We start from the raw sequence: 15,240 nt of genomic DNA, 5'->3' as shown, positions 1-15,240 counted from the left end.
AGTCAAGCTTTCAGATGACTGCAGCTCTGGCCAATAATTTATCTGCAGTCTTATGAGAGACCTTGCTCCAGAGTCATGTAACCATGCTGCTTATGACTTGCAGATCTATGGAAACTGTAATATAATTAGTGTTTGTCCTTGTGGCAAGCCACCAAGTTTTGGAGTAATTTGATGTGTGTGTATTGTTGATGAAGCAAATGAGAAATTATGTTGGTGTCTTTGAAAGAAAGAAGTTACAGGTATAAGATGCATGAAGTGAAAAATACATATATTGTAGTCCTGAATTTGAATTGCAATGATTGCAGTGGTGTATTTTATGTGGAGTAGGTGGAGCAGAGGTAAAGGAGATGGAGGAGAAGGAGAAGAGAAAGAGGGAGAGAAAGGGGAAGGAAAAGGGGAAGGAGGAGAAGGAGAAGAAGGTATGTTACTTAGTTCTGTCTACTGAAAAGACCTTTAAAAATGAGTACTGTAGGTCCAGGTGTGGTGGCTCACACCTGTAACCCCAGCTCACACCTGTAATCTGGGAGGCTGAGGTGGGGTGGATCCTTGAGCTCAGGAGTTTGAGACCAGCCTAGGCAGCATGACGAAACCCCATCTCTACCAAAAATAAAGAAAATTAGTCGGGCATGGTAGTGTACGCCTGTAGTCCCAGGTACTCAGGAGGCTGAGTTGGGAAGATTGCTTGAGCCTGGGAGGTGGAGGTTGCAGTGAGTGGAGACCATGTCATTGCACACCGCACTCATACCTGGGTGACAGAGTGAGAACCTGTCTCAAAAAAAAAAAAAAACACAGATTGTGGTTTCCACATAAACTTTCCCAACAACAAACTAGTTATCTTTGAAGAAGTGGCTAGTTCTAGGTCTGAAGCCGAAAATGTATTAGATGAGCCTGGAGCATCCCATCACCACAGAAAGTAAGGAAGCAATTTAAAAAGACAAGGAAAAAAATACTAGGGTCTTGTTAAAGACTCAGAAGTGATCATGAAGAGGTTCTTACTTGCTGAAGATGGGACAAATGGAGCATCGTTAAAATGACAGCTGCAATGGATTAAAACACATCAAACATGTTTAAGTCCTTGCATTCATAATGATACTTAAAACCTAGCTTGCTTTGGATTATGTCTGGCACTTAATTCATTCATGTTTTGATAACTGGCAAACAAAGGGAATAAATTGAGCATTTATCCTGCCTTTCTTGTATGAACTGCACCTTAGTATAATCAAATGGTCAGTGAGAAGTTTTTTCTTGCAGAAGTATTCCAGTTAATAAAGGAAGAAATAATGGTCAGATGAGAATATTACCTTTTTGAGATTCCTAATGAAATAATGGTTCTGGGCAGTGACTCTCAATGGCTGCTGACCACACAAAGACAGACAACCAGGTACCGTGTCTCTCCCGGGAAGCTTATCATCCCACTTATGAAGTATGCTTGCCAAAGTATCAAACGTGAATCTGATCAAACCTCTGCATTTAGCTACCATTTTTTAGCAAGTATAGGGGACAGAGGAACATTAGCAATGACAGCATGAAAATCCAGCTAGCAAAATCCAGATTGTAGGGAACCCTACAGGAAAACTGACCCACGTCTTTAACAAATAAGGAACACATTGCAAAGAGAGAGAGATGGGGAGGGGAGAGAAAGAGAAAGAAATCATGTTTACATGATCTTTATAATGTGCAAAAAAGTCCAACACATATGAAGTTAGGAAAATTTGGATATAAAATTGTCTTTATAAAAAGAAGTACGCTGTAGAGTATGAAAGAAAAAAATACAAAAATAGTAACAGTCATTGTCTTCAGGTAGCAGGGTTGTTGGCAATTTTTAAAAAATTATTTTTAAAATCTGTTTTAAGAACAAATATTATTTTTATAATCACTGTATTATACCCCTTTTGGAATAAGGAGAAATAGATAACTCAGTTTTAAAAATCAGTAAAAATCATACAGTTTTAAAACACTTTTTTTTCACATGATGGCTGTATGCTTTCATCCATTGAGATTCTATTTTCTACAAGAAAATTGACTAATCCCATTGGATTGTAATGTGTTGATGGGTCCCGTCTCCCTGGTAACAGGCATGTATTTTACCAGGGGTCTTGTGGGAAAGACTGAATCCGAGGGAATGAATCAGGGCTCACCTTCCGGCTCTGAGATGGGAATGAGAAGTTCAGTTAGCCCTCGTAGAACTGTTCAGGATGGTCAGTAGCTGAACTATGAAGTCTGATTTTTGGTAGATAACAAGCAAAGGAGGCAAACAGCCTCCACACAGCCCGGTTGGGTACAGATGGTCCACGAGCAACAAGTTTATTCTGCAACGTTGCCAAGGCAACAGCAGCTGCTTCTGGCAACAAGGAGGGCGGTGGGAGGGGGAAACTGTGGGAATAAAGAGGCAGATGATTCTGTAAATTTTTCCTAGGGAAATGGGAAAGAATACGATAAAACAGCAAACACTTTCTGGGTGAGCCTACTCCCCAGCACTTGATATGTCAACAATGAAAGGCAAATGGTGTTTTTCATATTATAATCCTCCTAGAACCCAATGGGAGCCTAGTGGCTCTTGTCATGTTGTCATTTTCCTTTCCGCGTCTCCAAACAGTGGTGGACAGGCTTTCTCACAGTTTTACCCCCTTGAGTGCTAACACACATTGATGTTTTTCTGTGACAGTTGCCGCGGCATCTATTCACATGGTTGAAAGATGCTTATTATGCTTTTACTTTGCCCGGACTTGAGAGGGAAGAAGAGAGGAAAGAAATAGCATTGGTCCTCCTCCTCCTTCTCCTCCTCCTCCTTCTCCTCCTCCTCCTTCTCTCCTCCCCTTAGCTCTTGCCTACAGATCTTTCTACCTGCAAAGGAAGAGGATGAAGGCAGAAGAATGCGGCAGCAAGGAGGGAGCGAGAGATTATGAGAGGGTGCTAAAGAAATTTCATCCAAAGGAGAGAGTGGCCAACAGGATCCCCTCCAGAAGGCAGCCCTGAGACGGCCACTGGGAACCTGTGAAGAGCTGGGTCAGGGGCTCTCTAGGCAGGGCAGAGGCCAGTTCTACCTGTAACAGGCCCTAGAGAAGGATCCAAGCTGGGCATGAAGAGAGAGACATGGAAACAATCAGTGTGGAGAGGCTGAGCATCTAAATATTCCTACACTGGAGAAACAGAGTCCTAACACAGACATGTCGGTTGCTTGCAGCTTTTCACAATTAAAAGAATACCCTAATGAGTGTCCTTGTATATACATTTGCTTTCTTGTCTGTAATTTTTTTAAGACAAATTTCTTAGAGTAGAATTGCTATGTACATACACATTTTTGAAGCACTCGCTATATATTTTCAAAGTGTATTCCAGGACTATTGTTCTGAGTCTCCCTTGGAACCTCATCTAATGTGTTCAGAACCTGAAAGAGTCTTTGGGTGGTTTTCACTCACTCACAAGTAAGAGCATTTAGAGTCCTGCTGGTGCCCAGTTGGGACTGAATATGTTTTCAAATGCCAAACCACTTTACAACAAGGCAGGATGGCATAGAGAACAAAACCTGAATTTGGGAATCAGGCAGGTCAGGGGAACCTGGATCTGAACCCCGGGCTCAGAGCTGTTCATAGTCACACATATGAGGCTAGAGGCAGGGAGCCCACCCTCTGGGTCCTTTGCTTCCTCTTCTATACACAGGGGAGCTGAGGCCACCCTCCTGGTGCTGGGGAGTGACTTCGGTGTGGTACCTGGGACATTGCTAGGATTATCATTCTCACTGGAGCATGGGAAGGAATGGAATTCACCTGTGCTTGCTTCCTGGACTTAAAAGTAAGATTAGGTGAGGTAGAAACCCTGACCAGGAAGCTCTGTTACAAATTGGCACTGGGCCTGTGTTAGGGATCTCCAGAGAAACAGAACCAACAAATAGATAGATGGATAGAGAAGGGTTTGGGGGGGAGAAAGAGAGAGTGTGTTAAGGAATTGGCTCATGCAATTGTGGAGGCTGGCAAGTGCAAAATCTGCAGAGGGGGCTGGCAGGCTGGAGACCTAGGGAACAGCCAATTAGGTGGTTCAAGTCCGAAGGCTGTCTGCAGGCCGAATTCCCTCTTCTTCAAGAGAGATTAGTCTTTTTCTACTAGGGCCTTCAACTGACTGGATGAGACCCATCCATATTAAAGAGGGTAATCTGCTTTACTCAAAGTCTACTGATGTTAATCTCATAAAGAAAAATACTTTCACAGAAACATCTAGACTGGTGTTTGACCAAATATCTGGGTAGTGGCCAGGTTGACACTTAAAAATAACCATCAAGGGGCCCCATAGAGCACTGTCTAAACATCAGTAATTCTCATCCCATAAACCCTCTGTGAAGTCAGTAACCATGACCCTAATACGTCACTCACACAATGAATAGGGTTCTATTGATGTCGTTAATGGCATAGAGTAGCTGGGACCAGACCTTAGATTTTCTTTATTTGTGCTTCCTTAGGAGGAAATAAAACAAAGGACAACAAAAGTTTGATACCAAGAATAATGTCAAAAAGGCAACTTGTTCCACAGATTTGGCAGTTAATAGATATTTATGCCAATATCTTACATATTAAATTAAAAAGGAAAATATCTAAAGAGAGCACCGCACTCCGGACCAGAGTCTCCCCCTCCACCCTGCCATTAGACCAGCCGTAGTGAAGTAGATCATCAGACCTACACTGAATACAGTAGCGGGAAGATTTGCTTCAGTCATCTACATAAAAGTGCGTGAGTTTTTATTGTACTTGAATCTGGAGAAGGATTGAAAGCCAAGACCTTGCTGGGGTGATTTAATTTTTTCAGAAGGGCGATGATCTATAAACTCAAGGTATGGCTTCCTTTTAAAACAGACAAAAAGGAAAGAGAACTGAGCCATGTATCTCTGAGGATGACACCTTGCTCTTTTCTCTCTTTCTTTCTCTGGAGCAAAATTTCACCAGGTTCTGACAGCCCATCTCAGTTATTCCCCCAGTTTATGGCTGCTTGCCCGTCTTTTTTTGTTTGGTACACATGAGAGGTGCAGAGCACTTTCTGTAATCTGCTGTCAGAAAAGCAGCATGTCCTGGTTGGAAGTCCAAGGGCAAAGATGATACCCAGGATTTTAAAAGTGCCTCTCGTGGGTCTAGGGAAAGAGGTTCTCTTAGATTCTGTTGCTAAAAGTGTAAATGAGAACAATATTCCTGGAATACACTTTGAAAATATATAGCAAGTGCTTCAAAAATGTGTATGTACCTAGCAATTCTACTCTAAGAAATTTATCCTAAAAAAAATGATGGACAAGAAAGCAAAATGTATATACAAGGATATTCATTAGGGTATTCTTTTAATTGTGAAAAGCTGCAAGCAACCTAAATGTCCAACGATATTCAGGATTGAATAAATGAATTACAATTCATCTTGAGAATAGAATATTATATAACCATTAAAAATGATAAAATGATGATATAAAAGTGTGTGTCTGTTTGCAGGCAGAATTCCTGCAGATAGGACTATAATGAATATATGTATATATATGTTAAATCAAGTTTAGCCTAAAGCTGCCTCTTTACATATTTTAAATTCAGCCTAAAGGTTTTTCTCTACATAGTGAACTATAACCTATATGGGGTTGTAAACAGACTGCAACTTACTTTTGTGTCGATCACCAAGTTTGGGCCAATCAAAAAAGGGGGCCAACTGTTCAAACCATGTTCAATTAAGGCAAACACCAAGCTGTAACCAATCCGGCTGTTTCTGTACCTCACTTCAATTTTCTGTCTGTCACTTTTCTTTTTCTGTCCATAAATCTTCTACCATGGGGCTGCACTGGAGTCTCCCTGAGCTCACTCTGGCTCAGGAGGCTGCCCAATTCATGAATTGTTCTGTGCTCAATTAAACTCTGTTAAATTTAATTTGACTACGGTTTTTCTGTTAACATTTATATGCAAAGATATTTATGACATATTAAAAAGGAAATTAGGTCATAAAATATTATATATAAAAATAATTCCATTAAAACCCACACAAAAGTTTTGACTGATATACACCAAAATATTTAGAGTGACTTTCTCTGGCTAGTAGAATTTTGTTTTATCTTTTTACTTATCTGTATTTTTAATTTTTCTCCATTAAATTTATGCTTACTTGTATGTTTAAAAAAATAGGGGAAAATGCTTTTCTTTTCTTTTTTTTTGCGACAGAGTCTTGCTCAGTTGCCCAGGCTGGAGTGCAGTGGCATTATCTTGGCTCACTGCAACCTCTGCCTCCTGGGTTCAAGCAATTCTCCTGCCTCAGCCTCCTCAGTAGCTGGGACTACAGGTGCGTGCCACCACACCCAGATAATTTTTGTATTTTTAGTAGAGACAGGGTTTCACCATGTTGGTCAGGCTGGTCTCGAACTCCTGACCTCATGATCCACCCGCCTCGGCCTCCCAAAGTGAAAGTGCTTTTCTTAGGTACTAATTGCTTGCTGTCCTACGACCTCCTTTCTCTGGTTAGAAGGGCAGACCATAGGTTTCCTTGAGTCCCATGAGGGCATCCAGGGAGGAAAATTGTTCTCAGCATTATCTGTTATTTTTCATCCTCCAGTGGCATTTTAGCATCAATGTTGATGGTAACCTCTTAGATTGGATTTCCTTCTATTTTGTAAAAAAGAAAATGCTCACAGACACCAATACCAGACAGTTCCTTGTAAAGAGTCTGGATCATGTACTATAGTGAGTGAAGGCAGCCGGTTAATTCTAGGAGAGGCCCTGCTACCATGTTGTCATAAAAGCAGCATCTCTTTGAGATTTGCTAACCTAAATTCATCAAGAAGGTTCTGGGGCTAATGACAAAAAAACAGAAGTCAGTAATATAAACAAAGGTAGTACTGAGAAACCGTGTGTGGGTATGTGTGTGTGCACGCGTGCGCACGGGGGTGTGTGTGTTTCAGTGAAGACAGTTGATTTCTTTTCCTCCTCTTTGCAGACCCTGAGACCTGATATTTTTAGTGTATGTAATGGCAGGGCTTGAAATGATGCTATTTCTTGATAATGCTGGGACATTTCACCTTGAGTGCTCATAGAATAGATAACCTAGAAAACAGCCAGCAGTTTTCAGATTGGACACTACAGAAATGTCAGCATACAATCGTGTTACCCTGTTCCTTTCTTGGACTGCTGACTTGTAATCAGAGATTTAGTCTCCTGACTGCACAAATGCTAAGAGCACTTGAAGTAGTCTCAGACTTTTAGAACCTGAAACACAAAGCAGAGGGCCAAAAGTCACTGTTTCTTAAAGAGGCAGCAAAGAGTGTGTCCAGGTGGGGGCAGGAGGGGGTTGAGGTGGGAAGACAACACATTGGCTGTAGACCTGCAGTGTCAGATCAGCTTCAGGACCTGATGATCAGCATTCTCATTGGCCCCTTCCTTCTCCTGTCCTCACACAACAATGGAGATGGCAGGTTTCTTCTCTCACCACATCTCTATCACCTTGGGGCACCTGCTAGCTTTCCCAGGCAACTCTCTCAGGGCATTTACCTTATCCTGCCTTAAGCTGTAGTGATATATAAATATTTTTAAGGCTTACTAGATTGAAAGTTCCCTGAGGGCACCAACAATTTCTAAATTGGCTTGGCATGAATGATGTACAGCACCTAGCAGATATATCTAGTTAAACAGATAATCATTGCATGAGTGAATGAACAGCAGGTGCTCAAAATCCACTCACTTCAATCAACAGAGAGAACAAGAAGTTGCACCTCTCTAAGAGAAACAAAAGCTAACTTTTCAAGCTCCTAATGGTTCAGTGGTAGTGTGTGATTCTCCTTTATTAAGGAAGGCATTGCCTCTGACATCACAGCTTTGATGCTTTCTTACTCTTCCCCTCACAGCAGAAAAGATGGACTTAGCAATGGAATCAAAAAAGCTCAGTATTCAAGGACCGGTTCTCTATCTGGGATCCTGCCTAATCATTTTCTCTTTGCACACCACTGCTAACAAGCTGCCTGGTGGTGGAGCAGGCTTAGTTTTTCCACTCACATACCCTTAAATAGATTCATAAAATCAGTTAATAGGTATTTATTATTCAATGATTATAGGCTCAACACCGAGAGGTGAAATACTAGTATTTATAGAATTTGGGACCGACATGAAAGTAAAGTAGTTTGTCACAGGCTATAAGGAATGGTATAGATCATTTAATTTACCCCTTTCTGCAGAAAAGACTACACCAACCATTCCAAGGCCTCAACACCAAACTCTCCTCCTCCCTCTGCTTCTCCTCTTTCTCTACCTCCTTTTCTCCCTCAGTTCTTCTTGATCCTTTTCTCCTTTTCTTTCTTCTTCTCCTTCTCCTCCTCCCCTCCTCCCCCTCATTTTCTCCCCCTCCCTTTCTCCTTCAGTCATCAGCCACAACCTTTGCCAACGGCCCTGTGTACAGGGTACTATGCTAAGTGTGTAAAATGAATACAGAGAACTGTTAGATTAATTTATGTGTGACCTTGGAACTGTTTTACACTGTGGACTGAAATAGAGACTGTGTCTTCCATTTCTAAACGACACTCTAGTACCTTGTTGCTACTCTGAAGGTCATGCTAACAACAGTAATAGAACGCACCACAATTTACTGGCCCCAAGCCCCTTTTCCTCTCCCAGGGCCGAAAGGAACACGGCCAAAGGCCAGCTCTGGGTGTTTCTATTAAAAGTGGCCACGGCATTCCTGGTAGAGGCTCCTGGGAGAGGGACTACTCCTCTAACTAGATAGTGCCTCCTCCTTGCATTCCTTCAAGAAGGGTGAGCTCTGCAAGTTCTCACATGCCTCCGCTGTTCCTCTCTACTCACCGTTGCCCCATAGTTCTTTCTTCAGTGAAGGAGCTCCATCCTCCCTGCTTCAGATTTAAATGCAGCCTCCTACATTGTCCAAAATCACTGGGCCAAACCCTCTAGGAGACATAAAGAAGAAAAAACATGCTTCAAGGAATGAGTTATACATGGCAATGGATTCATACACTTTATGTAGCTCCTAGTTGCCTTCCATTACGTTAATTCTTCCCACTCAATAACCTAATTCCCTTCCCCACCCACCACACACATTTTCTTTTTTTCCTAGTGAAGAAGCTGATTGATGCTGAAGTCAGAATTCACCCAATTTTGCCATGATCTAAGTATTCAAGGTGATTGGCCTGAAGCTGCCAGGGACTATCTTAGGCCCACGTGAAAACAACCACCAGTTTCAGTAGACTCTATCAGGACTCCAAGGAGGCTGGCGGTGATGTGCTAGTTATGTATTTAGGAGTTTTCTTGTGGCTGCACATCCTGGACAAATGCCAAGGTCAGGAAATCTATAATGGGTGATCCTAATATTTCCTCTTTGATCTGTCTCTGTAGCAGGACCAGCAGCAGACAAAACCTCTCAGACACCAAGTTGTAGAAGGAAGGGCTTTATTCAGCTGGGAGCATCAGCAAGCTACTGCCTTAAAATCCGAGCTCCCCTAGTGAGCAATTCCTGTCCCTTTTAAGGGCTCACAACTCTAAGGCTTTCACATGAAAGGGTCGTGATTGATTTGAGCAAGCAAGAGGTACTTGACAGGGGCTGCATGCACTGGTGGTCAGAGAGAAACAGAACAGGGCAGGGAGTTGCATGATGTTCTTCTATACAATGTCTGGAATCTATGAATAGCATCGGTTTCTAAGTTATGAGTTGATTTTCAACTACTGGGTTTAGGCCAGGCAGGCCCAGGCCTGGTTTTGGGCCTGGCGCCAGGCTGCCTGTCTTTGATTTCACTTCTTTGTTTTTTTTCTTAAAACAGGTACTGAGTATAAAACAATATAAAACAATATGAGAGGGTCTCTCTCTTCCCTCATCTCAACCTGCCTTTGCCCTGCCCCGGGGAGGTGTTGCCTCAGCCTGTTGGTATTACTCTCTCACAGTGTGTCCTGATTGCATGCTTATTTATTATTCATTTATTAGAGTTATTGGATGTGCTCATGGCTATTACCCTCGGGTGCATTTACAGGTAGGACAGGAGAAAGCCACAGCAGCTGCATCTCCATGTTTATCAAGATGTATGCACCTACTATGAAACACTGTCTTTGTTTAATGAAGCTTTGATGGCATACTTCTCAAACTTGGGTTTTCCTTTTAGGGGCTACCTAAAATGTGTATTTGAGCCCTCTCTATCCAGTAGGTTAGAAACAGGCATTACTATTCAGGAGACTGGGCTAAGTAAGAGCCAAGAGCCACGGCTGTTGGGGAGAAGGCCTCGTGAGCTAAAAGCCCCACACTGAAAAGTAATATCTGGTTCCTGATTAGGCCAACATTTGTGTTTCCTTTAGTTTCTGGTCTTTCTCTCTGAAGCTTGTTCTTTCTCTAAGTTATGAAAAAACATGCGCGCGTGCGCGCACGCACACACACACACACACACACACACACACACAGCTGCAATATTGCAGTCCTATCCACAACACAAAGAAAGCATTAAACAGTTTTCCGGGGTGAAGGGAATGCGTCTTGTGTCATCTCAGCAGATCCTCCTTCGTGGACACTTTTGGAGGACAGAATGCTCCTAATTTTCTGCATTACTTGTACCCTGATGCAAAACTAAGGCTATGAGTATATTCATGCCAACTGCCCCTGAGGACTGTCTTCTCCTCTACATAAAAGGTGACAAAAGATTTGTAGTTTTAACTAGGTTACCCCTGTAAGAAAATTTTTGTTTACTTTGAAAAGATTTGTAGAGAGCCAATAATGTTGCAGAATGCTCCTTCCTACTTAGGAAGAGAAATACTGCAGTGAAAGGAATTTGAGAGTCCAGATTTTATGACTCCGGCTAGAAATTTTCAGCGACTATGGAGAAAATAGGGGAACATGAGAGTGCTGTCATTTCTTCTGCCTCATTTTCTCCCACTGCTGCCCTTGTCCTACCAAAACCCACCCATACAATTAGGCCCGACTCTGGCAGCCCTGCCCTCCCTGCAGAGACCATCTGGAGCCCAGATGATCTCCTTGCCTTCTGGCAGCCCACATTAAAGGTTCTGACCCTCTCCACCAGCTGGGATTTGTCAGAATGACACTTGGTACTCTACCTCCTTCTGGTTGAGTGTGGGAACTGAGTGGCAGTTAACTCTGACCCTTCCTGGAGGGTAACACGTGGATGTTCCATCTGCTTACCTTCTCAAAGCTTGAATAGAGTGTGTCCCAAAGTACTCAGAAGCAGCCAGAGCCTCCCCTCCTTCAGTCACACCCTGACCATCTGATATAGCCCATATGGGGCTTTGCTAGATGAGCAGGGGGACCTGGAAACAGCACCCCACAGGCTCTCAGCCTGGCCTAGCTGGGTTCTGGAGGCTGTTTGGAATTCATCATTTGCCGAACTTGCCCCTTCACCCCAGAAAACTGTTAATGCCTCTTTGCTTCTATTGTCCTATTGAATAGGACTTATATTCAGTTCTGAACTTGGGAGTGTCTAGGAAAGTCAGAAGGCAGCAAGGCTTTTACTCCAGGGATCCTGAAAGGCATGAGACCATCCAAGCAGGTACCTGGTCTTTCTGTTGTGGCTGGCTTGTTCTACCTGGGATCATTCTCAACCTTAAAAGCAATGCTAGGCCAGGCTCAGTGGCTCTTGCCTGTAATCCTAACACTTTGGGAGGCCGAGGCAGGAGAATCTCTTGAGGCCAAGAGTTCAAGACCAGCCTGGGCAAAAAATTGAGACTCCATAACTGACAAAAAAAAAAAAAGCCCATAAGCCAAGCACGGTGGCACATGCCTATAGTCCCAACTACTTGGAAGGTTGGGGCAGGAAGATTCTTGATCCCAGGAGGTCGAGGTTGTCGTGAACCAAGATCATGCCACTGCATTCCAGCCTGGGCAACAGAGCAAGACATTGCTTTAAAAAAAAAAAAAAGCTAAAGCTGAATCACTGGAGAGGAATGTTCTGAGTAATCTAGGCACTGAAGGATTGTCTATTGTTCCCCCGTTGTCTATTGATTATTTCTATTGCCACCCTGTTATCCGGCCAGCAAGCAGCTCTTCCATCCACAAGCCATACCTTGGACATATTTTGCCAACCACAACAGGACAGCACTGAACAAAGTTCTCTTCATGGGATGCGCTATCCCAGCTCCATTTTCATCTCAGCATTCCTTGTCTTTTGGGTGTGCCTGCTATAGTTCTTACTCCTGCTGCCTCTGCAAATAGTTTCTGTTGCTTATTTCCTGATGATATACTTTGTCTCTTGGCAATGCTGTTATTCCACCCCAGAAACACAGCCCCTAAACTGTTGCATAGGGTCTTTTTTTCTTCTTCTTCTTCTTCAACTGTTTGAAAAAGATGATAAGAGCATCTGAATCTGCAATACAATAACCAGCAACCACTTACTGGACGAGCTTCCCAGGGGAAAAGCTCTGCTGTTGAAATGCAAATGTCGGATCAAAAGAGGTGAATCCCTTCTGAGAATAAGGGCTGCCCTTGCTACAATGGGCTTTACCAAATATTTCAAATCGCCTTTCTGAGCTAAGCAAGGAGGAATAGTGGTATTTATCATTAGTCTAAAGCAGTGTTCTTAAATTATACGTCGTAATCCATTAGTGGATTCTGAAATCAGCTTAGTAGTTTACAACTGGCATTTAAAAATGGGAACAAATAGAATAGGATTAAAATATGAGTGTACTTCTCGTAATAAAGATACATTTCTTTGTGAAATTTTTGTTTTAGTGTATCCACATACACACAGATATATGAATGTGTGTATTAGAGTAAGACATACTATATATTTATGTTTATTTTTTAACCTTCTTGTTTTGTTTGTTTGTTTGTTTGTTTTTTGAGACAGAACCTGTTCTGTCACCCAGTCTGGAGTGCAGTGGTGCAGTCTCAGCTCACTGCAACCTCCCACTCCTGGGTTCAAGTGATTCTCGTGCCTCAGCCTCCTGAGTAGCTGGGAGCAGAGTCGCACACCACAACGCCCAGCTAATTTTTGTATTTTTAGTACAGACAGGGTTTCACCTTATTGGCCAGGCTGGTCTCAAACTCTTGACTTTAAGTGATCCTCCTGCCTCAGCCTCCCAAAGTGCTGGGATTGCAGGCATGAGCCACCGCACCCAGCCTAACCTTCATGTTTATTGTGAAATAAACATCCAGCAGCATATATACAATTTATCTGTTTTAGAGTCTAAAGAAGCAGGAACCTGAATTCCTACTGCTATGACTGAGAACCAGAACAGAGCTGGTGCCTTAGAAGCCATCTCTGGACTCTCCTTCCCTCCCTTGCCTCCATCCCCTCAGAGGCAGCCATCATCCTAACTTTTATGATAATTCCCTGCTTTTCTTTATGATTTTACCACCCATGTATACATCAGGAAAAAGAGAGTTTTGTTTGGCCTGTCTTTGAGGTCTATGTAACTTGTTCTGAGATTTGCTTCTTCCGCTCATGGTAGTTTGTGAGATCTATCTCTGTTGATGTGTGCAGCTGGAGTTTATTCATTTTCACTGCGGCACAGCGTTCCTTCCCATAATTGCACCACGATGTCTGTGTCACTCCATGGGTGATGGACATGGAGTGTGCTCCAGACTGGGGGTTTACAAACAGTGCTGCTATGAACATTCTCCCTCATTTCCTTGGCCTGCCTTTGAAGGATTTTCTCTGGTTATACATGAGACATGTTGGGTTTGTGGACATACACCATCCACACTTGTAACTCTCTGATTTGTCACTGGGTTGCTTAATTTCCATGTACTTATACAAATACAAAGTTCCTCCTGCTATTGATTTCTAGTTTTATTCTAGTGTGGTCAGAAAAGATACTTGAGATGATTTTTATTTTTTAAAATTTGTTAAGACTTGGTTTGTGGTCTAACCTATTACTATTCTGGAGACTGTTCTATGTGCTATTGAGAAGAACGTGTATTCTGAAGCTATTGGATGGAATGTTCTGTCAACAAGAACAACAGACAACGACTAGTACTTATATCAGAAGAGAGAAATGTTTTGAGTCCTTATTTCGATGTGTCTAACTTCTCTGAGAGATCTAAGGTGGCTACATGTAGCCAAGGTACTATTTCCCTTCATTTAAAACAAAATCCAAGATGGAGGGGAAGCCAGTTATTATAAATAAAGTTTCGGTGCCACAAAAGAAATAGCACTCGAATATAAAATTTTCTTTTTAATTCTCAGCAAGGCAAGTTACTTCTATAGAAGGGTGTGCCCTTACTGATGGAGCAATGGTGAGTGCACACCTGGACAAGGGAGGGAAAGGGGTTCTTATCCCTGACGCACGTGGCCCTTGCTGCTGTGTCGTTCCCCTATTGGCTAGGGTTAGACCGCACAGGTTAAACTAATTCCGATTGGCTAATTTAAAGAGAGTGACAGGTGTGAGTGGTTTGGCGGGAAAGAAATGGTTATGCAGGGTGGAGAATGAGTCAGGATGGAGAATGAGTCAGGGCGGAGCAGGTAATTGGGAGTGGAGCAGGTAATCGGAATGAGTCAGGGTGGAGCAGGTGATTGGAATGAGTCAGGGTACAGCAGTTAATCAAAAAAGGTTGCTTTATGAGGAAGTCAAGTTTAAAAGTAGAAGGAAAAGAATTGAACATACTGACATATTGATTCTTTGAAAAGAAATTTGAACTCATATCTAACACAGTGAAAGAACATTCATTTATTCATTCATCAAACATTTAATGATCACTTAATTCTAATTTTTTGAGTTCTTATTTCGATGTGTCTAACACAGAGGTTTTCTTCTGGTGTGAGCCATTCTCCTGGCCATGAAAAGAACAGTCATGGGGAAGATGTTTCTTTACCAAGGTATTCTTAAAATGTTCTTAGAGTGTTCTAAAAGCTTTAGCAGTTCATGCAGTAATTAATATATTCAGATGGATTAGTCACTTACCAGCAAAACACTTGATTTCTTTAGCATTGCTAGAGGCAAAAAATCCCCAATGTTTAGCAGACTTAATCAGCAGCCCAGAGTCACAGTTGAGATCATTTATAAGGCCAATGGACAAGATCAAGTGGCAAGGAGCACTGACCACCAAAGACTGAGAAAATGTGTTATCTAATGAAATAAAATGAGTTTCCATTTTACCAAAAGGGGCTCACTTTCAAAAGGCCAGTCCCTATTGAATAAAATGTATATTCAATGAGCTACTCTCACTGACATTCCCACCACTTTCTCTTCAACCCGGCTCCACTCATGGAGCATGCCCTGACTCCCCAGATCTGGTGCCCACAGCCTCTGGGCAGCATGACCTACAGAGCCCCAGGTGAGAGGCCAGAAGAAAGGCGTGCAT

General features: G+C 42.5%; 1 long non-coding RNA gene across 1 annotated transcript in view; it reads left to right on the top strand.

Annotated features, from left to right (window-relative positions):
• Nucleotides 1-15,240, top strand: part of LOC129136823 (uncharacterized) — a 52,341-nt gene that overhangs the window by 12,926 nt on the left and 24,175 nt on the right. The gene's annotated exons all lie outside the window — the stretch shown is intronic.

The sequence above is a fragment of the Pan troglodytes genome, chromosome 14 (genome assembly GCF_028858775.2).
Source record: "Pan troglodytes isolate AG18354 chromosome 14, NHGRI_mPanTro3-v2.0_pri, whole genome shotgun sequence".
Taxonomy (NCBI): Eukaryota; Metazoa; Chordata; class Mammalia; order Primates; family Hominidae; genus Pan; species Pan troglodytes.
This window is presented reverse-complemented; position numbering and strand designations above follow the sequence as displayed.